Source organism: Somniosus microcephalus, chromosome 3 (genome assembly GCF_052327205.1).
Source record: "Somniosus microcephalus isolate GS21.2 chromosome 3, FLI_Smic_1.0, whole genome shotgun sequence".
In the NCBI taxonomy this organism is placed as follows: domain Eukaryota; kingdom Metazoa; phylum Chordata; class Chondrichthyes; order Squaliformes; family Somniosidae; genus Somniosus; species Somniosus microcephalus.
Genome location: NC_140989.1, coordinates 175,402,926 through 175,424,455, shown reverse-complemented (window position 1 = coordinate 175,424,455; position 21,530 = coordinate 175,402,926). Strand labels below are relative to the sequence as shown.

Here is a 21,530-nt window from a genome sequence, read left to right as displayed (position 1 = left end):
CCATACTTCACTACCGTACAGTGCAATGGGCAGGATTATGCTGTCAAATATTTTGAGCCAGATTTTGATTGGGATTTGGATGTTGTAGAATTTTCTTTTTATTGCATATAGGGCTCTTCGGGCTTTTTCTTCTCTCTCTCGATGTTTCCCCTCTCTCTCGATGTTTCCCCTCTCTCTCTCTCGATGTTTCCCCTCTCTCTCTCGATGTTTCCCCTCAGTCTCTCGATGTTTCCCCTCTCTCTCTCTCTCTCGATGTTTCCCCTCGGTCTCTCTCGATGTTTCCTCTCTCTCTCTCGATGTTTCCAATTCCAATTCCAATTCCAATTCAAATGCTTTATTGGCATGAAAGTTTACAGAGAACCATATTGCCAAAGCTTACATAGCAAAAAGGTACAGTTTTCCAACATTCTGTAGGTGTCAATCGATTTGACATTTGTTGGGTACATACAATATTACTTTTAACAATATTAATTTTAAACAGTCTTACTTTTAAACAGTCCTCAGGTTGTGACATGTTGTTACATATTTGGCCCCAAGGTATGGTCTGTCTCCTTCTCCCAGGACTAATCTCAATTTTGACAGGTCATCCAATTTCCCCTCTCTCTCGATGTTTCCTCTCTCTCTCTCTCGATGTTTCCCCTCGGTCTCTCTCGATGTTTCCCCTCTCTCTCTCTCTCGATGTTTCCCCTCTCTCTCTCTCGATGTTTCCCCTCTCTCTCTCTCGATGTTTCCCCTCTCTCGCTCTCGATGATTCCCTCTCTCTCTCTCTCTCTCTCGATGTTTCCCCTCTCTCTCTCTCGATGTTTCCCCTCTCTCTCTCTCGATGTTTCCCCTCTCTCTCTCTCGATGTTTCCCCTCTCTCTCTCTCGATGTTTCCCCTCTCTCTCTCTCTCGATGTTTCCTCTCTCTCTCTCGATGTTTCCCCTTTCTCTCGATGTTTCCTCTCTCTCTCTCTCGATGTTTCCCCTCTCTCTCTCGATGTTTCCCCTCTCTCTCTCTCTCGATGTTTCCCCTCGGTCTCTCTCGATGTTTCCCCTCGGTCTCTCTCGATGTTTCCCCTCTCTCTCTCTCGATGTTTCCCCTCTCTCTCTCTCGATGTTTCCCCTCTCTCTCTCTCGATGTTTCCCCTCTCTCTCGATGTTTCCCCTCTCTCTCTCTCTCGATGTTTCCCCTCTCTCTCTCTCGATGTTTCCCCTCTCTCTCTCTCGATGTTTCCCCTCTCCAATTCCAATTCCAATTAAAATGCTTTATTGGCATGAAAGTTTACAGAGAACCATATTGCCAAAGCTTACATAGCAAAAAGGTACAGTTTTCCAACATTCTGTAGGTGTCAATCGATTTGACATTTGTTGGGTACATACAATATTACTTTTAAACAATATTAATTTTAAACAGTCTTTGTACTTCATTTGGTACGTTCAATATTAATTTTAAACAGTCTTAATTTTAAACAGTCCTCAGGTTGTGACATGTTGTTACATATTTGGCCCCAAGGTATGGTCTGTCTCCTTCTCCTAGGACTAATCTCAATTTTGACAGATCATCCAATTCCTTGAAATCTGGGGTTGTTTGGCTTAGCTTGTTGAATAATATGTTTCTTGATGTGTTGAATTTTTCGCATTTTAGGAGGAAATGCATTTCTGTTTCAACCTCGCCAGCCAGACATTGATCGCATATTCTATTCTCTCTAGGCTGCCAGGATTTCTTGTATCTGCCTTTTTCAATTTCCAGTTGGTGGTCGCTTAGTCTGTACCTGGTGAGGGTCTGTCTCTGTTTTGTGTCTCTGATGGTCGTGAGGTAGTCTGCCAGTTTATATTCTCTTTTTAGGGCCCGGTAACATTCTAATCTGCTTTGGCTTTCGGTTATTTTGTTCCAATGTTCCAGGTAGGTTTCTTTGCATTTTTTAATGATTTGGTTCACTCGGATTGGTGTTTGGGCGGCTGTGTTGGTCTGGGGCTGGTCAGGGTCCGGCTGAGTACTTAGTTTCCGTAGCAGCTGACTCAGGGGACTCTTTTCTGGGTTTAGCTCTTGGGTCTGAAAGGCTTTGAAATGAAGGGTGTCTGGGGAGCTAGATTTGAGGTGATTTAGGAAGTTTAGTGCTCGTTTTTGGATGTTTATTATCAGTGGGTATCTGCCTAGTTCGGCTCTGCATGCATTTGTTGGCGTTTTCCTTTGGGTGCGAAGGATGCTTCGGCAGAATTCTGCATGTAGGGCTTCTATTGTATGTTTTTCCCATTTAGTGTAGCTTTGGTGATTTAGCGGGCCCCATACTTCACTACCGTACAGTGCAATGGGCAGGATTATGCTGTCAAATATTTTGAGCCAGATTTTGATTGGGATTTGGATGTTGTAGAATTTTCTTTTTATTGCATATAGGGCTCTTCGGGCTTTTTCTTTTAGTGCATTCACTGCTATGCTGAAGCTCCCTGATGCTGTAATAGTTAGACCAAGGTAGGTGTAGCTCATAGTGTGTCCTATAGTGATATCACTGAGGGTAAACTGGTATTTGTTTTCCTGACATCTGGGCCTTTTTTGAAAAATCATGATGTTGGTTTTCTTTAGATTTACTGTTAGAGCCCAATTTTGGCAGTATTTGTCGAGTAGGTCTAGTTGTTGCTGTAATCCCTGTTCTGTGGGAGACAGCAGAACCAGGTCGTCCGCATAGAACAGGGATTTCACTTCTCCATCTAGGAGACGGAGACCTGGTGACTCGCTTTGCTCCAGCATGTCTGCTAATTCATTTATGTATATGTTGAACAGGGTCGGGCTCAAATTGCAGCCCTGCCGGACGCCTCTTCTCTGGGTGAAGAAATCGGTGCGTTTGTCTCCAATTTTGACCCCGCATTTGTTTTTCAGATACATTGATTTAATAAGGTCATAGACTTTGCCCCCTATTCCACATTGAAGAAGTTTATAATAGAGCCCTTCGTGCCATATAGAGTCAAAGGCTTTCTTGAAGTCGATGAAACAGGCGAATATTTTCCCATTTTTTGTTTGGTGTATATGTTTTTCAATGAGGGTGTGAAGGGTATAGATATGGTCGGCGGTGCGGTGTTTTGGAAGAAAGCCTATTTGGTTTTTTCTGAGGATATTATGTTTGTTAAGAAAATCAAGTAATCTACTATTTAGAATACTGCAGAATAACTTCCCTAGACAACTGTTGACACAGATGCCGCGGTAGTTATTTGGGTCTGATTTGTTTCCGCTTTTATATATGGGGGAGATTAGTCCTTGGCACCAGATATCGGGAAAACAGCCTGAACGTAATATGATGTTGAATAATTTGAGTACCGCACCCTGCATCTCCATATTGCTGAACTTGAGCATTTCATTTTTGATGTTGTCTGGGCCACAGGCTTTCTTTAGGTGGAGAGATTTTGTTTTTGTGGCCATTTCTTTCCATGTGATTGGGGAGTCTAGAGGGTTTTGGTTGTCTTTGATTGTTGCTTCTAATGTGTGGAGTTTTTCTGTGACCTGATGTTGACTTGGGTTTGTTTCGTTTATTGGGATGTCTTTGTAGAGGTTTTCAAAATGTGTTCTCCAGATGTCGCCATCTTGGATTGGTAATGCTTGCAATTGTGTTGTACTCAGGTTATTCCACATTTCCCAGAATTGTTTTGGGTTGGTGGAGTTTTCAATTTCTTCTAGTATTTTGTGGGTATAGTTTTGTGTTTTGTTCCTAATGGTGTGTTTATATCTTTTGAGGGTTTCATTGTATCTAGTACGTAGGTCCGGATTGTTTGGTTGGCGATGCTTTTGGTTTGATATTTTTCTCAGGTCTTTTCTGGCATTTTTGCATTCGTGGTCAAACCATTTCTTATTTTTATTTTGTCTTTTGTGACTCTTCCTCTTCTGTTTCACGAGGTCGGCTTTTACAGCTGCCTCATGAAAGATCATATTTATATCCTCTATGGCCATGTTTACCCCATCTCTGGTGATCTCATATAGATTTTCTTTAAATTTTGAAATTTTACTTGTGAGATCAGGTGAATTTAGTGCTGTGATGAATTTATCTCCACTGTCTGGGGCCCATCTGTATGTCTGGTTTATTTTATGTAGCTTACTGGGTTCCTTTTTTGTGTCTGTAGTTTGGGCAGAAAGTTTAAGGTACACATTTATTTGGTTATGGTCTGAGAGGGGGGATTGCTGCCTGACAGTGAATGCGTTGATATCGCAGGGGTCCAGGTCAGTGATTGTATAATCCACCACACTAGACCCAAGAGTTGAGGAATATGTGAGTCTCCCTAAGGAGTCCCCTCTGAACCTACCGTTAACTATGTACAGGCCTAAGGCTCGGCAGAGTTGCACTACCTCCCTACCGCTTTTATTTATTTCACAATCGAGGTTGTTTCGGTTTGCGATGGCTGGTGTGACATATAGAGGGGTCTGGCCAAACACATGGTTGTTGCCCTGTGGGTCTATGAAGTCAGGTTCACATCCTGTCCTTGCATTTAGGTCCCCACATAGTAGCACCTTTCCTTGGGCCTGGAAATGGCTGATTTCCATGTGGAGAGTGTCAAATATCTCCTCTTCAAAATATGGCGATTCTATTGGAGGTATGTAGATCGCACATAAGTAAACATCGTTTTTTTCTATTCCTATATTTTTATCTAATTTTAGCCATACGTGTGATTTTCCCTGTTTTATCGGTGAGATGTGTTTGTTCAGTTCTCCTTTATACCACACCAGGATTCCCCCGGAGGTTCTGCCCTTGCGTGTCTTAATGTTCTTTACTGAAGGCACAATAATTTCATGGTACATTGGGGGACAGTGGGTCGGCATGTCCTTTTGGCACCATGTTTCTGTTAACACAATTATATCAATGTCTTTTATAGCTTTTAGGAATTCAGGGTCTGTACTCTTCATCCCAAAAGTTGAGGAGCGGAGGCCCTGGATATTCCAGCAGCTTATGTGGAAAGAACGCATTTATATAGTTCAATAAAACGAAATAAAATGGACCTATTTTGTGGGATGAGTGTGGAAACACTATTTTCTATAATGCTAAATGATGATTTAGTATAAATTTCATGAGGCATGCACATATATCTATCTAATAGTAGTAATAATACTGATAAGATAACAATAATGATAATGATAAATAACAATATTAATAATTTCTCCCTCTCTCTCCCTCGATGTTTCCCCTCTCTCTCTCTCGATGTATCCTCTCTCTCGATGTTTCCCCTCTCTCTCTCTCGATGTTTCCCCTCTCTCTCTCTCTCGATGTTTCCTCTCTCTCTCTCTCGATGTTTCCCCTCGGTCTCTCTCGATGTTTCCCCTCTCTCTCTCTCTCTCTCTCGATGTTTCCCCTCTCTCTCTCTCGATGTTTCCCCTCTCTCTCTCTCGATGTTTCCCCTCTCTCTCGATGTTTCCCCTCTCTCTCGATGTTTCCCCTCTCTCTCGATGTTTCCCCTCTCTCTCGATGTTTCCCCTCTCTCTCGATGTTTCCCCTCGGTCTCTCTCGATGTTTCCCCTCTCTCGCTCTCTCTCTCTCGATGTTTCCTCTCTCTCTCTCGATGTTTCCCCTCTCTCTCGATGTTTCCCCTCTCTCTCTCTCTCGATGTTTCCTCTCTCTCTCTCTCTCTCGATGTTTCCCCTTGGTCTCTCTCGATGTTTCCCCTCTCTCTCTCTCTCTCTCTCTCTCTCTCTCGATGTTTCCCCTCTCTCTCTCTCGATGTTTCCCCTCGGTCTCTCTCTCGATGTTTCCCCCCTCTCTCTCTCGATGTTTCCTCTCTCTCTCTCTCGATGTTTCCCCCCTCTCTCTCTCTCGATGTTTCCTCTCTCTCTCTCGATGTTTCCCCTCTCTCTCTCTCGATGTTTCCCCTCTCTCGATGTTTCCCCTCGGTCTCTCTCGATGTTTCCCCTCTCTCGATGTTTCCTCTCGGCCTCTCTCGATGTTTCCCCTCTCTCTCTCTCTCTCGATGTTTCCTCTCTCTCTCTCGATGTTTCCCCTCTCTCTCTCTCGATGTTTCCCCTCGGTCTCTCTCGATGTTTCCCCTCTCGCTCTCTCTCTCGATGTTTCCTCTCTCTCTCTCTCTCTCGATGTTTCCCCTCTCTCTCTCTCGATGTTTCCTCTCTCTCGATGTTTCCTCTCTCTCTCTCTCTCGATGTTTCCCCTCAGTCTCTCTCGATGTTTCCCCTCTCTCTCTCTCGATGTTTCCCCTCGGTCTCTCTCGATGTTTCCTCTCTCTCTCTCGATGTTTCCTCTCTCTCTCTCTCTCGATGTTTCCCCTCTCTCTCTCGATGTTTCCCCTCTCTCTCGATGTTTCCCCTCTCTCTCGATGTTTCCCCTCTCTCTCTCTCTCGATGTTTCCTCTCTCTCTCTCTCGATGTTTCCCCTCGGTCTCTCTCGATGTTTCCCCTCGGTCTCTCTCGATGTTTCCCCTCTCTCTCTCTCGATGTTTCCTCTCTCTCTCTCTCGATGTTTCCCCTCGGTCTCTCTCGATGTTTCCCCTCTCTCTCTCTCGATGTTTCCCCTCTCTCTCGATGTTTCCCCTCTCTCTCTCTCGATGTTTCCCCTCTCTCTCTCTCTCGATGTTTCCCCTCGGTCTCTCTCGATATTTCCTCTCTCTCTCTCTCTCGATGTTTCCCCTCTCTCTCGATGTTTCCCCTCTCTCTCTCTCGATGTTTCCCCTCTCTCTCTCTCGATGTTTCCCCTCTCTCTCTCTCTCGATGTTTCCCTCTCCCTCTCTCTCTCTCGATGTTTCCCCTCTCTCTCTCTCGATGTTTCCCCTCGGTCTCTCTCGATGTTTCCCCTCTCTCTCTCTCGATGTTTCCTCTCTCTCTCTCTCTCGATGTTTCCTCTCTCTCTCTCTCTCGATGTTTCCCCTCTCTCTCTCTCGATGTTTCCCCCCTCTCTCTCTCTCGATGTTTCCCCTCTCTCTCTCTCTCGATGTTTCCTCTCTCTCTCTCGATGTTTCCCCTCTCTCTCTCTCGATCTTTCCCCTCTCTCTCTCTCTTGGTGTTTCCCTTCGGTCTCTCTCGATGTTTCCCCTCTCTCTCTATCGATGTTTCCCCTCTCTCTCTCTCTCTCGATGTTTCCTCTCTCTCTCTCTCGATGTTTCCCCTCTCTCTCTTGATGTTTCCCCTCGGTCTCTCTCGATGTTTCCTCTCTCTCTCTCTCTCGATGTTTCCCCTCTCTCTCTCTCTTGATGTTTCCCCTCTCTCTCGATGTTTCCCCTCTCTCTCTCTCGATGTTTCCTCTCTCTCTCTCTCGATGTTTCCCCTCTCTCTCTCTCGATGTTTCCTCTCTCTCTCTCTCGATGTTTCCCCTCTCTCTCTCTCGATGTTTCCTCTCTCTCTCTCGATGTTTCCCCTCTCTCTCGATGTTTCCCCTCTCTCTCTCTCTTGATGTTTCCCCTCGGTCTCTCTCGATGTTTCCTCTCTCTCTCTCTCGATGTTTCCTCTCTCTCTCTCTCGATGTTTCCCCTCTCTCTCTCTCGATGTTTCCCCTCTCTCTCGATGTTTCCCCTCTCTCTCTCTCGATGTTTCCCCTCTCTCCCTCTCGATGTTTCCCCTCTCTCTCTCTCTCGATGTTTCCCTCTCCCTCTCTCTCTCTCGATGTTTCCCCTCTCTCTCTCTCGATGTTTCCCCTCGGTCTCTCTCGATGTTTCCCCTCTCTCTCTCTCGATGTTTCCTCTCTCTCTCTCTCTCGATGTTTCCTCTCTCTCTCGATGTTTCCCCTCTCTCTCGATGTTTCCCCCCTCTCTCTCTCTCGATGTTTCCCCTCTCTCTCTCTCTCGATGTTTCCCCTCTCTCTCTCTCGATCTTTCCCCTCTCTCTCTCTCTTGGTGTTTCCCCTCGGTCTCTCTCGATGTTTCCCCTCTCTCTCTCTCGATGTTTCCCCTCTCTCTCTCTCTTGATGTTTCCTTTCTCTCTCTCTCGATGTTTCCCCTCGGTCTCTCTCGATGTTTCCTCTCTCTCTCTCTCGATGTTTCCCCTCTCTCTCTCTCTTGATGTTTCCCCTCTCTCTCTCTCGATGTTTCCTCTCTCTCTCTCGATGTTTCCCCTCTCGATGTTTCCCCTCTCTCTCTCTCTTGATGTTTCCCCTCGGTCTCTCTCGATGTTTCCTCTCTCTCTCTCTCTCTCGATGTTTCCTCTCTCTCTCTCTCGATGTTTCCCCTCTCTCTCTCTCGATGTTTCCCCTCTCTCTCGATGTTTCCTCTCTCTCTCTCTCTCTCGATGTTTCCCCTCTCTCTCTCTCTCTCTCTCGATGTTTCCCCTCTCTCTCTCTCGATGTTTCCTCTCTCTCTCTCGATGTTTCCCTCGGTCTTTCTCGATGTTTCCCCTCTCTCTCTCTCTCGATGTTTCCCCTCTCTCTCTCGATGTTTCCCCTCTCTCTCGATGTTTCCCCTCTCTCTCTCTCAATGTTTCCCCTCTCTCTCTCTCGATGTTTCCCCTCTCTCTCTCTCTCGATGTTTCCCCCCTCTCTCTCGATGTTTCCCCTCGGTCTTTCTCGATGTTTACCCCTCGGTCTTTCTCGATGTTTCCCCTCTCTCTCGATGTTTCCCCCCTCTCTCTCTCGATGTTACCCCTCTCTCTCTCTCGATGTTTCCCCTCTCTCTCTCGATGTTTCCCCACTCTCTCTCTCGATGTTTCCCCTCTCTCTCTCTCTGGATGTTTTCCCCCTCTCTCTCGATGTTTCCCCTCGGTCTTTCTCGATGTTTCCCCTCGGTCTTTCTCGATGTTTCCCCTCTCTCTCTCTCGATGTTTCCCCCCTCTCTCTCTCGATGTTTCCCCCCTCTCTCTCTCGATGTTTCCCCTCTCTCTCTCGATGTTACCCCTCTCTCTCTCGATGTTTCCACTCTCTCTCTCTCTCTCTCTCTCTCTCGATGTTTCCCCCCTCTCTCTCGATGTTTCCCCTCGGTCTTTCTCGATGTTTCCCCTCTCTCTCGATGTTTCCCCTCTCTCTCTCTCGATGTTTCCCCCGGTCTCTCTCGATGTTTCCCCTCTCTCTCTCTCGATGTTTCCTCTCTCTTTCTCTCTCGATGTTTCCTCTCTCTCGATGTTTCCCCTCTCTCTCACGATGTTTCCCCTCTCTCTCGATGTTTCCTCTCTCTCGATGTTTCCTCTCTCTCTCGATGTTTCCTCTCTCTCTCTCTCGATGTTTCCCCTCTCTCTCTCTCTCGATGTTTCCTCTCTCTCTCTCGATGTTTCCCCTCTCTCTCTCTCTCGATGTTTCCCCTCTCTCTCTTGATGTTTCCCCTCTCTCTCTCTCGATGTTTCCCCTCTATCTCTCTCTCCAATTCCAATTCCAATTCCAATTCCAATTCAAATGCTTTATTGGCATGAAAGTTTACAGAGAACCATATTGCCAAAGCTTACATATCAAAAAGGTACAGTTTTCCAACATTTTGTAGGTGTCAATCGATTTGACATTTGTTGGGTACATACAATATTACTTTTAACAATATTAATTTTAAACAGTCTTACTTTTAAACAGTCCTCAGGTTGTGACATGTTGTTACATATTTGGCCCCAAGGTATGGTCTGTCTCCTTCTCCCAGGACTAATCTCAATTTTGACAGGTCATCCAATTCCTTGAAATCTGGGGTTGTTTGGCTTAGCTTGTTGAATAATATGTTTCTTGATGTGTTGAATTTTTCGCATTTTAGGAGGAAATGCATTTCTGTTTCAACCTCGCCGGCCAGACATTGATCGCATATTCTATTCTCTCTAGGCTGCCAGGATTTCTTGTATCTGCCTTTTTCAATTTCCAGTTGGTGGTCGCTTAGTCTGTACCTGGTGAGGGTCTGTCTCTGTTTTGTGTCTCTGATGGTCGTGAGGTAGTCTGCCAGTTTATAATCTCTTTTTAGGGCCCGGTAACATTCTAATCTGCTTTGGCTTTCGGTTATTTTGTTCCAATGTTCCAGGTAGGTTTCTTTGCATTGTTTAATGATTTGGTTCACTCGGATTGGTGTTTGGACGGCTGTGTTGGTCTGGGGCTGGTCAGGGTCCGGCTGAGTACTTAGTTTCAGTAGCAGCTGACTCAGGGGACTCTTTTCTGGGTTTAGCTCTTGGGTCTGAAAGGCTTTGAAATGAAGGGTGTCTGGGGAGCTAGATTTGAGGTGATTTAGGAAGTTTAGTGCTCGTTTTTGGATGTTTATTATCAGTGGGTATCTGCCTAGTTCGGCTCTGCATGCATTTGTTGGCGTTTTTCTTTGGGTGCGAAGGATGCTTCGGCAGAATTCTGCATGTAGGGCTTCTATTGTGTGTTTTTCCCATTTAGTGTAGCTTTGGTGATTTAGCGGGCCCCATACTTCACTACCGTACAGTGCAATGGGCAGGATTATGCTGTCAAATATTTTGAGCCAGATTTTGATTGGGATTTGGATGTTGTAGAATTTTCTTTTTATTGCATATAGGGCTCTTCGGGCTTTTTCTTTTAGTGCATTCACTGCTATGCTGAAGCTCCCTGATGCTGTAATAGTTAGACCAAGGTAGGTGTAGCTCATAGTGTGTCCTATAGCGGTATCACTGAGGGTAAATTGGTATTTGTTTTCCTGACATCTGGGCCTTTTTTGAAAAATCATGATGTTGGTTTTCTTTAGATTTACTGTTAGAGCCCAATTTTGGCAGTATTTGTCGAGTAGGTCTAGTTGTTGCTGTAATCCCTGTTCTGTGGGAGACAGCAGAACCAGGTCGTCCGCATAGAACAGGGATTTCACTTCTCCATCAAGGAGACGGAGACCTGGTGACTCGCTTTGCTCCAGCATGTCTGCTAATTCATTTATGTATATGTTGAACAGGGTCGGGCTCAAATTGCAGCCCTGTCGGACGCCTCTTCTCTGGGTGAAGAAATCGGTGCGTTTGTCTCCAATTTTGACCCCGCATTTGTTTTTCAGATACATTGATTTAATAAGGTCATAGACTTTGCCCCCTATTCCACACTGAAGAAGTTTATAATAGAGCCCTTCGTGCCATATAGAGTCAAAGGCTTTCTTGAAGTCGATGAAACAGGCGAATATTTTCCCATTTTTTGTTTGGTGTATATGTTTTTCAATGAGGGTGTGAAGGGTATAGATATGGTCGGCGGTGCGGTGTTTTGGAAGAAAGCCTATTTGGTTTTTTCTGAGGATATTATGTTTGTTAAGAAAATCAAGTAATCTACTATTTAGAATACTGCAGAATAACTTCCCTAGACAACTGTTGACACAGATGCCGCGGTAGTTATTTGGGTCTGATTTGTTTCCGCTTTTATATATGGGGGAGATTAGTCCTTGGCACCAGATATCGGGAAAACAGCCTGAACGTAATATGATGTTGAATAACTTGAGTGCCGCACCCTGCACCTCCATGTTGCTGAACTTGAGCATTTCATTTTTGATGTTGTCTGGACCACAGGCTTTCTTTAGGTGGAGAGATTTTGTTTTTGTGGCCAGTTCTTTCCATGTGATTGGGGAGTCTAGAGGGTTTTGGTTGTCTTTAATTGTTGCTTCTAATGTGTGGAGTTTTTCTGTGACATGATGTTGACTTGGGTTTGTTTCGTTTATTGGGATGTCTTTGTAGAGGTTTTCAAAATGTGTTCTCCAGATGTCGCCATCTTGGATTGGTAATGCTTGCAATTGTGTTGTACTCAGGTTATTCCACATTTCCCAGAATTGTTTTGGATTGGTGGAGTTTTCAATTTCTTCGAGTATTTTGTGGGTATAGTTTTGTGTTTTGTTCCTAATGGTGTGTTTATATCTTTTGAGGGTTTCATTGTATCTAGTACGTAGGTCCGGATTGTTTGGTTGCCGATGCTTTTGGTTTGATATTTTTCTCCGGTCTTTTCTGGCATTTTTGCATTCGTGGTCAAACCATTTCTTATTTTTATTTTGTCTTTTGTGACTCTTCCTCTTCTGTTTCACGAGGTCGGCTTTTACAGCTGCCTCATGGAAGATCATATTTATATCCTCTATGGCCATGTTTACACCATCTCTGGTGATCTCATATAGATTTTCTTTAAATTTTGAAATTTTACTTGTGAGATCAGGTGAATTTAGTGCTGTGATGAATTTATCTCCACTGTCTGGGGCCCATCTGTATGTCTGGTTTATTTTATGTAGCTTAATGGGTTCCTTTTTTGTGTCTGTAGTTTGGGCAGAAAGTTTAAGGTACACATTTATTTGGTTATGGTCTGAGAGGGGGGATTGCTGCCTGACAGTGAATGCGTTAATATCGCAGGGGTCCAGGTCAGTGATTGTATAATCCACCACACTAGACCCAAGAGTTGAGGAATATGTGAGTCTCCCTAAGGAGTCCCCTCTGAACCTACCGTTAACTATGTACAGGCCTAAGGCTCGGCAGAGTTGCACTACCTCCCTACCGCTTTTATTTATTTCACAATCGAGGTTGTTTCGGTTTGCGATGGCTGGTGTGACATATAGAGGGGTCTGGCCAAACACATGGTTGTTGCCCTGTGGGTCTATGAAGTCAGGTTCACATCCTGTCCTTGCATTTGGGTCCCCACATAGTAGCACCTTTCCTTGGGCCTGGAAATGGCTGATTTCCATGTGGAGAGTGTCAAATATCTCCTCTTCAAAATATGGCGATTCTATTGGAGGTATGTAGATCGCACATAAGTAAACATCGTTTTTTGCTATTCCTATATTTTTATCTAATTTTAGCCATACGTGTGATTTTCCCTGTTTTATCGGTGAGATGTGTTTGTTCAGTTCTCCTTTATACCACACCAGGATTCCCCCGGAGGTTCTGCCCTTGCGTGTCTTAGTGTTCTTTACTGAGGGCACAATGATTTCATGGTACATTGGAGGACAGTGGGTCGGCATGTCCTTTTGGCACCATGTTTCTGTTAACACAGTTATATCAATGTCTTTTATAGCTTTTAGGAATTCAGGGTCTGTACTCTTCATCCCAAAAGTTGAGGAGCGGAGGCCCTGGATATTCCAGCAGCTTATGTGGAAAGAACGCATTTATATAGTTCAATAAAACGAAATAAAATGGACCTATTTTGTGGGATGCGTGTGGAAACGCTCTCTCTCTTCCCCCCCAGTCGCTCTCTCTCTTCCCCCCAGTCGCTCTCTCTCTCCCCCCCAGTCGCTCGCTCTCTTCCCCCCCAGTCGCTCGCTCTCTTCCCCCCCAGTCGCTCGCTCTCTTCCCCCCCAGTCGCTCGCTCTCTTCCCCCCCAGTCGCTCGCTCTCTTCCCCCCCAGTCGCTCGCTCTTTCTCTTCCGACCCCCCCACTCCCCCAGTCGCTCTCTCTCTTCCCCCGCAGTCGCTCTCTCTCTCTCTTCCCCCCCCCCCCCACAGTCGCTCTCTCTCCCCCCACTCCCCCAGTCGCGCTCTCTCTCTCTTCCGCCCCCCCACCCCCCCCAGTCGCGCTCTCTCTCTCTTCCAACAACAACATGCCCTCAAAAGACCCTCGGCACTGCCGGGCTCCCCCAGCTAGTCTATATATATAAAAGACCTCTTCTGCCTGTCTGTCTGTCCATTCTCTATACATGCAAAAGTTATAGAGCGTACCTGCACGTGTGTTACATCAAAAGAAAGCTTACGATTCCGGCGCGGTCATAAGCGTATTTACATTTCGGTGAGACATAATTTGTGCCGACGGTATCCAAAAAACGTTCAAAATTCCGCTCATTATCCGCTCATTAGCATTGAGTGACTATGATGTCGAAGAGCTGCTATGATGTCAGAGCAGTTTTTGTGCTGTCATAAAGAAATCAATCCTTTCACTGTGCCCAGCCTACTCAGCTGGGGTGACTCGGGCCGGGACTCTTCCTCTCTTCTCTATTTCTTCTCTCTCCGTCTCTCTCTCTCCTCCAGTCTCTCCCTCCTCCAGTCTCTCTCTCTCCCCCATCGCTCTCTCGCTCCCCGTCTCTCTATCTCTCTCTCTCTGTCTCCCAGTCTCTCTATCTCTCTCTCTGCCCAGTCTCTCTCTCTCTCCCCCAGTCTCTCTCTCTCTCTCTCTCTCTCTCTCCCCCCCAGTCTCTCTCTCTCCCCCAGCCTCTCTCTCTCTCTCTCTCCCCCAGTCTCTCTCTCTCCCCCAGTGTCTCTCTCTCTCTCTCTCTCCCCAGTCTCTCTCCTCTCTCTCCCCCAGTCTCTCTCTCTCTCTCTCCCCCAGTCTCTCTCTCTCTCTCCCCCAGTCTCTCTCTCTCTCTCCCCAGTCTCTCTCTCTCTCTCCCCAGTCTCTCTCTCTCTCTCCCCCAGTCTCTCTCTCTCTCCCCCAGTCTCTCTCTCTCTCCCCCAGTCTCTCTCTCTCTCTCCCCCAGTCTCTCTCTCTCTCTCCCCCAGTCTCTCTCTCTCTCTCCCCCAGTCTCTCTCTCTCTCTCTCTCCCCTGTCTCTCTCTCTCTCTCCCCCAGTCTCTCTCTCTCTCTCCCCCAGTCTCTCTCTCTCTCTCCCCCAGTCTCTCTCTCTCTCTCCCCCAGTCTCTCTCTCTCCCTCCCCAGTCTCTCTCTCTCTCTCCCCAACTCTCTCCCTCTCCCCCAGTCTCTCTCTCTCCCCCCTCAGTCTCTCTCTATCTCCCCATTCTCTCTCTCGCTCTCCCCGTCTCTCTCTCTCCCCCCTCAGTCGCACTCTCTCTCCCCCGAGTTTCTCTCTCTCTCTCTCCCCCCAGTCTCTCTCTCTCCCTCCCTCCCCCCAGTCTCTCTCTCTCTCCCCCCAGTCTCTCTCTCTCCCTCCCAGTCTCTCTCTCTCCCCCCCAGTCTCTCTCTCTCCCCCCCAGTCTCTCTCTCTCCCCCCCAGTCTCTCTCTCTCCCCCCAGTCTCTCTCTCTCCCCCCAGTCTCTCTCTCTCCCCCCAGTCTCTCTCTCTCCCCCAGTCTCTCTCTCTCCCCCCCAGTCTCTCTCTCTCCCCCCAGTCTCTCTCTCTCCCCCCAGTCTCTCTCTCTCCCCCAGTCTCTCTCTCTCCCCCCAGTCTCTCTCTCTCCCCCAGTCTCTCTCTCTCCTCCCCAGTCTCTCTCTCTCCCCCCCAGTCTCTCTCTCTCCCCCCCAGTCTCTCTCTCCCCCCCCCAGTCTCTCTCTCCCCCCCCCAGTCTCTCTCTCCCCCCCCAGTCTCTCTCTCCCCCCCCAGTCTCTCTCTCTCTCCCCAGTCTCTCTCTCTCTCCCCAGTCTCTCTCTCTCTCTCCCCAGTCTCTCTCTCTCTCCCCAGTCTCTCTCTCTCTCCCCAGTCTCTCTCTCTCTCTCTCCCCAGTCTCTCTCTCTCTCCCCAGTCTCTCTCTCTCCCCCCAGTCTCTCTCTCTCTCTCCCCAGTCTCTCTCTCTCCCCAGTCTCTCTCTCTCCCCCCAGTCTCTCTCTCCCCCCAGTCTCTCTCTCTCCCCCCAGTCTCTCTCTCTCCCCCCAGTCTCTCTCTCTCCCCCCCAGTCTCTCTCTCTCCCCCCAGTCTCTCTCTCTCCCCCCCAGTCTCTCTCTCTCCCCCCCATTCTCTCTCTCTCTCCCCCCAGTCTCCCTCTCTCTCTCACCCCAGTCTCTCTCTCTCTCCTCCAGTCTCTCCTCCCAGCCTCTCTCTCTCTCCCCTCCAGTCTTTCTCTCCCCCAGCCCCTTTCTCCCCCTAGTCTCTCTCTCTCCCCAACTCTCTCCCTCTCCCCCCAGTCTCTCTCTCTCTCCCCCACTCTCTCCCTCTCCCTCCACTCTCTCCCTCTCCCCCCAAGCCTCTCTCTCTCCCCATCTCTCTCTCTCTCCCCTCAGTCTCTCTCTCTCTCTCCCCCCCACCCCCCGGTCTCTCTCTCTCCCCCCAGTCCCTCTCTCTCTCTCTCTATCTCCCCAGTCTCTCTCTCTCTCCCCAGTCCAATTCCAATTCAAATGCTTTATTGGCATGAAAGTTTACAGAGAACCATATTGCCAAAGCTTACATAGCAAAAAGGTACAGTTTTCCAACATTCTGTAGGTGTCAATCGATTTGACATTTGTTGGGTACATACAATATTACTTTTAAACAAAAATCTCTCTCCCTTCGCCCATCTCTCTCTCTCTCCCCCAGTTTCTCTCTCTCTCTCCCCGTCTCTCTCCCCCAGTCTCTCTCTCTCTCCCCCTCAGTCTCTCTCTCTCTCCCCCTCAGTCTCTCTCTCTCTCTCCCCATTCTCTCTCTTTCCCCAGTCTCTCTACTCTCTCTCTTTCTCTCCCCCATCTCTCTTTCTCTCCCCCAGTCTCCCTCTCTCCCCCTCAGTCGCTCTCTCCCCCCTCAGTCTCTCTCTCTATCTCCCCAGTCTCTCCCTCTCTCTCTCTCCCCGTCTCTCTCTCTCTCACCCCTCAGTCTCTCTCTCCCCCTCAGTCTCTCTCTCTCTCTCTCTATCTCCCCATTCTCTCTCTCTCTCCCCAGTCTCTCTCCTCTCTCTCCCCCGTCTCTCTACTCTCTCTCTCTCTCTCTCTCCCCGTCTCTCTCTCCCCCAGTCTCTCTCTCTCCCCCTCAGTCGCTCTCTCTCTCCCCCTCAGTCTCTCTCTCTCCCCCTCAGTCGCTCTCTCTCTCCCCCCCCAGTCTCTCCCTCTCTCTCTCTCCCTGTCTCTCTCTCTCTCCCCCAGTCTCTCTCTCACCCTCTCTCCCCCTGGTCTGTCTCTCTCTTTCTCCCCCAGTATCTCTCTCCCCAGTCTCTCTCCTCTCTCTCCCCCCAGTCTCTCTACTCTCTCTCTCTCCCCGTCTCTCTCTACCCCAGTCTCTCAATTCAATTCAATTCAATTCAAATCGCTTTATTGGCATGACAAGTTACATCTTATGTTGCCAAAGCATCGAAAAACATTCATGTTTGTTCACAAAAATACAGATCTATCCATACAGTGTATAAACAGATATATCCCTGAGTGTATAAATATACTTTCATATAATTTATATATACTCTTTTCTTATATTTAGTGGTTGTCCCTCTGTTTATGGCAAGCTGTGACATAGTGTGCCGCTAGTGTTACACAATTTCTCTCTTCCCCTAGTAGGTATGGGAGTTTTTGGTCGTCATTCAAATTTCTGAAATCCGGGCATATTTTTGTGAATTTTGGGTAGAAATTCTCCCTTATGCCCTGATATTTTCTACAAGCTGTGAGGAAGTGCATCTCTGTCTCCACCACTCCCTGACTGCAGTGAGAGCATATCCTGTCCTCTCTTGGTAGCCGGGTCTGCCTGTGTCTACCTTTTTCGATCGCCAGGTTATGTTCACTAAGTCTGTACATTGTCAAAGTTTTTCTCAGTTTGCTATCCTTTACCATGGTCAGGTAATCAGCCATGTTGTATTGTCTGTTTAGGGCAAAGTAGCAATTGAGTTTGCTTTGGGTTTTTGTTGTTTCTGCCCAATATGACAGATATTTTTCCTTTTGCTTAGCGACGATTGTGTTGGGTCGAATTCTTTGTGTTACGCTGTCACTGTCCTGGGGCTGGTTATTGTTAGTAGTGTTAGTAGTTACTTCACTGAGTCCCAGGACTAGTTGACTGAGGGTATTCTTCTTTATGGTCCTCTCTTGGCATTTCAGGGCTTCGTAATGATAGCATTGGGGGTTGCTCATTTCTAGGTGTTTCCAAAATTTGGTGGCTCTTTTTTGGATAGTGATCATTAATGGATATTGGCCTAGTTCTGCCCTGCATGCATTGTTTACGGTTTTCCTTTTGAGTCCGGAGGATACTTTTACAGAATTCTGCATGTACGATCTCAATTGGGTGTTTGTCCCATTTTGCAAATTCTTGTTGTGTTAGCGGTCCCCACACCTCACTGCCATAGAGTGCAATTGGTTCAATTACTGATTTGAAAATTTTGAGCCAAATGCTAATTGGGATTTCTATTTGGATTCATATAGGGTGAGGCCGGGTGCTGTAGATTGTTCAAGTAGTTTTGCCAATTCATTTATGTAAATATTAAAGAGTGTCGGTGAGATTGGCGAGCCCTGCGTCACCCCACGCCCCTGTGGGAAGTATTTTGTTTGTTTGTCTCCAATTTTAACTGCACATTTGTTGTTTGTATACATTGATTTAATTACATCATATGTTTTTCCCCCTACCCCGCTTTCGATAAGTTTCAGGAATAAACCGTCATGCCAGATGGAATCGAAAGCCTTCTGGAAATCTATAAAGCATGCGTAGATTTTGCTTTTGTTTTGATGAACGTGTTTGTCAATTAGGGTCTGTAGGGTGAAGATATGATCTGATGTTCTATAGTTTGGCAGGAATCCAATTTGGCTTTTACTCAAGACATTGTGCTCCTCAAGGAAGTTTATAAGTCTTTTGTTTATGATACTACAGAATACCTTCCCCAGGTTACTGTTTACACAGATGCCTCGATAGTTATTTGGGTCGGCTTTGTCCCCACTTTTGTATATGGGCGTTATGAGTCCTTTGTTCCAGATATCAGGGAAGTAACCGACACTCAGAACCAAGTTGAAGAGTCGCTCTCTCTCTCTCGCCCCTCAGTCTCTCTCTCTATCTCCCCAGTCTCTCTCTCTCTCTCTCTATCTCCCCGCCTCTCCCTCTCTCCCCCCAGTCTCTCTACTCTTTCTCTCTCTCCCGCCTCTCTCTCCCCCCAGTCTCTCTCTCTCCTTCCCTCTTTGTCTCTGTCTGTCTCTCTCTCCTTCCCTCTCTCTCTCTCCTTCCCTCTCTCTCTGTCTCTCTCTCCTTCCCTCTCTCTGTCTCTCTCTCCTTCCCTCTCTCTGTCTCTCGCTCCTTCCCTCTCTCAATTCAATTCAATTCAAATCGTTTTATTGGCATGATAAGGTACATCTTATGTTGCCAAAGCATCAAAATACATTTATGGTTGAACACATAAACGCAGATCTATTCATACAGTGTATAAACAGATATATCCCTGAGTGTATAAATATACATTCGCATAATTTATATATACTCTTTTCTTAGGTTTACTTGTTGTCCCTCTGTTTATGGCAAGCTGTAACATAGTGTGCCGCTAGTGTTACACAGTTTCTCTCTTCCCCTAGTAGGTATGGGAGTTTTTGGTCGTCATTCAAATTTCTGAATTCAGGGCATATTTGTGAGAATTTTTGGTAGAAATTCTCCCTGATGCCCTGATATTTTCCACAGGCTGTGAGGAAGTGCATCTCTGTCTCCACCACTCCCTGACTGCAGTGAGAGCATATCCTGTCCTCTCTTGGCAGCCTGGTCTGCCTGTGTCTGCCTTTTTCGATCGCCAGGCTATGTTCACTAAGTCTGTACCTTGTCAAGGTTTTTCTCAGTTTGTTATCCTTTACCATGGTCAGGTACTCAGCCATGTTGTATTGTCTGTTTAGGGCCAAGTAGCAATTGAGTTTGCTTTGGGTTTTTGTTGTTTCTGCCCAATATGACAGGTATTTTTCCTTTTGCTTAGTGACAATTGTGTTGGGTCGAATTCTCTGTGCTACGATGTCACTGTCCTGGGGCTGGTTATTGTTAGTAGTGTTAGTGGTTGCTTCACTGAGTCCCAGGACTAGTTGACTGAGGGTGTTCTTCTTTATGGTCCTCTCTTGGCATTTCAAGGCTTCGTAATGATAGCAGTGGGGGTTGCTCATTTTTAGGTGTTTCCAAAATTTGGTGGCTCTTTTTTGGATAGTAATTATTAGTGGAAATTGGCCTAGTTCTGCCCTGCATGCATTGTTTACGGTTTTCCTTTGAGTCCGGAGGATACTTTTACAGAATTCTGCATGTCGGATCTCAATTGGGTGTTTGTCCCATTTTGCAAATTCTTGTTGTGTTAGCGGTCCCCACACTTCACTGCCATAGAGTGCAATTGGTTCAATTACTGATTTGAAAATTTTGAGCCAAATGCTAATTGGGATTTTTATTTGGATTGATCTTTTAATGGCATAGAAAGCCCTTCTAGCTTTCTCTTTCAGTTCATTCACAGCCAGTTTGAAATTTCCCGTAGAGCTGATTTTTATGCCCAAGTATGTGTAGTTAGTGGTTTGTTCGATTTTAGTTGTTCCTAGTGTGAGATTTATTTTGGGTCCCTGATGTCTGGATCTTTGCTGGAACACGAGGACTTTGGTTTTTTGGAGGTTTATTGTCAGGGCCCAGGTCTGACAGACTGATTCCAGCAGATCCAGGTTCTGCTGTAGACCCTCCTTAGTTGGTGACAGCAGAACCAGGTCGTCTGCATAGAGGAGGAATTTAACCTTGGATTCATATAGGGTGAGGCCGGGTGCTGTAGATTGTTCAAGTAGTTTTGCCAATTCATTTATGTAAATATTAAAGAGTGTCGGTGAGATTGGCGAGTCCTGTGTCACCCCCCGCCCCTGTGGGAAGTATTTTGTTTGTTTGTCTCCAATTTTAACTGCACATTTGTTGTTTGTGTACATTGATTTAATTACATCATATGTTTTTCCCCCTACCCCGCTTTCGATAAGTTTCAGGAATAGACCGTCGTGCCAGATGGAATCGAAAGCCTTCTGGAAATCTATAAAGCATGCGTAGATTTTGCTTTTGTTTTGATGAACGTGTTTGTCAATTAGGGTCTGTAGGGTGAAGATATGATCTGATGTTCTATAGTTTGGCAGGAATCCAATTTGGCTCTCTCTCTCTCTCTCTCTCTCCTTCCCTCTCTCTGTCTCTCTCTCCTTCCCTCTTCAAATGGGGTGATACCGAATTTCTAGCCCTCTCCCCCTCTCTCCCCCCAATCTCTCTCTCTCCCCGTCTCTTTATCTCTCTCTCTCTGTCTCCCAGTCTCTCTCTCTCTGTCTCCCAGTCTCTCTCTCTCTTCCCCCAGTCTCTCGCTCTCTCTCTCCCCCAGTTTCTCTCTCTCTCCCTGTCTCTCTCTCTCTCGCCCCTCAGTCTCGCGCTCTCTCTCTCCCACTCTCTCTCTCCCTCCCAGTCTCTCTCTCTCCTCCAGACTCTCCCTCCTCCAGTCTCTCTCTCACAGTCTCTCTCTCTCTCTCCATCTCTCTCCTCCAGTCTCTCCCTCCTCCAGTCTCTCTCTCTCGCCCCCCAATCGCTCTCTCTATCTCCCCAGTCTCTCTCTCCCTTCCCCCGTCTCTCTCTCTCCCCCGGTCTCTCTCTCTCTCTCTCCCCCCGTCTCTCTCCCGCAGTCTCTCTCTCTCTATCTCTCTCTCTATCTCCCCATTCTCTCTCTCTCTCTCTCTCTCTCTCTCAGTTCAGTTCAGTTCAGTTCAAATGCTTTATTGGCATGAAAGTTTACAGAGAACCATATTGCCAAAGCTTACATAGCAAAAAGGTACAGTTTTCCAACATTCTGTAGGTGTCAATCGATTTGACATTTGTTGGGTACATACAATATTACTTTTAAACAATATTAATTTTAAACAGTCTTTCTACTTCATTTGGTACGTTCAATATTAATTTTAAACAGTCTTACTTTTAAACAGTCCTCAGGTTGTGACATGTTGTTACATATTTGGCCCCAAGGTATGGTCTGTCTCCTTCTCCTAGGACTAATCTCAATTTTGACAGATCATCCAATTCCTTGAAATCTGGGGTTGTTTGGCTTAGCTTGTTGAATAATATGTTTCTTGATGTGTTGAATTTTTTGCATTTTAGGAGGAAATGCATTTCTGTTTCAACCTCGCCAGCCAGACATTGATCGCATATTCTATTCTCTCTAGGCTGCCAGGATTTCTTGTATCTGCCTTTTTCAATTTCCAGTTGGTGGTCGCTTAGTCTGTACCTGGTGAG

At 46.6% G+C, this 21,530-nt stretch overlaps 1 protein-coding gene across 3 annotated transcripts in view; it reads left to right on the top strand.

Moving 5' to 3' along the window:
• Nucleotides 1-21,530, top strand: part of LOC147121593 (ribosome-binding protein 1-like) — a 241,499-nt gene that overhangs the window by 59,448 nt on the left and 160,521 nt on the right. The window lies entirely within an intron of this gene.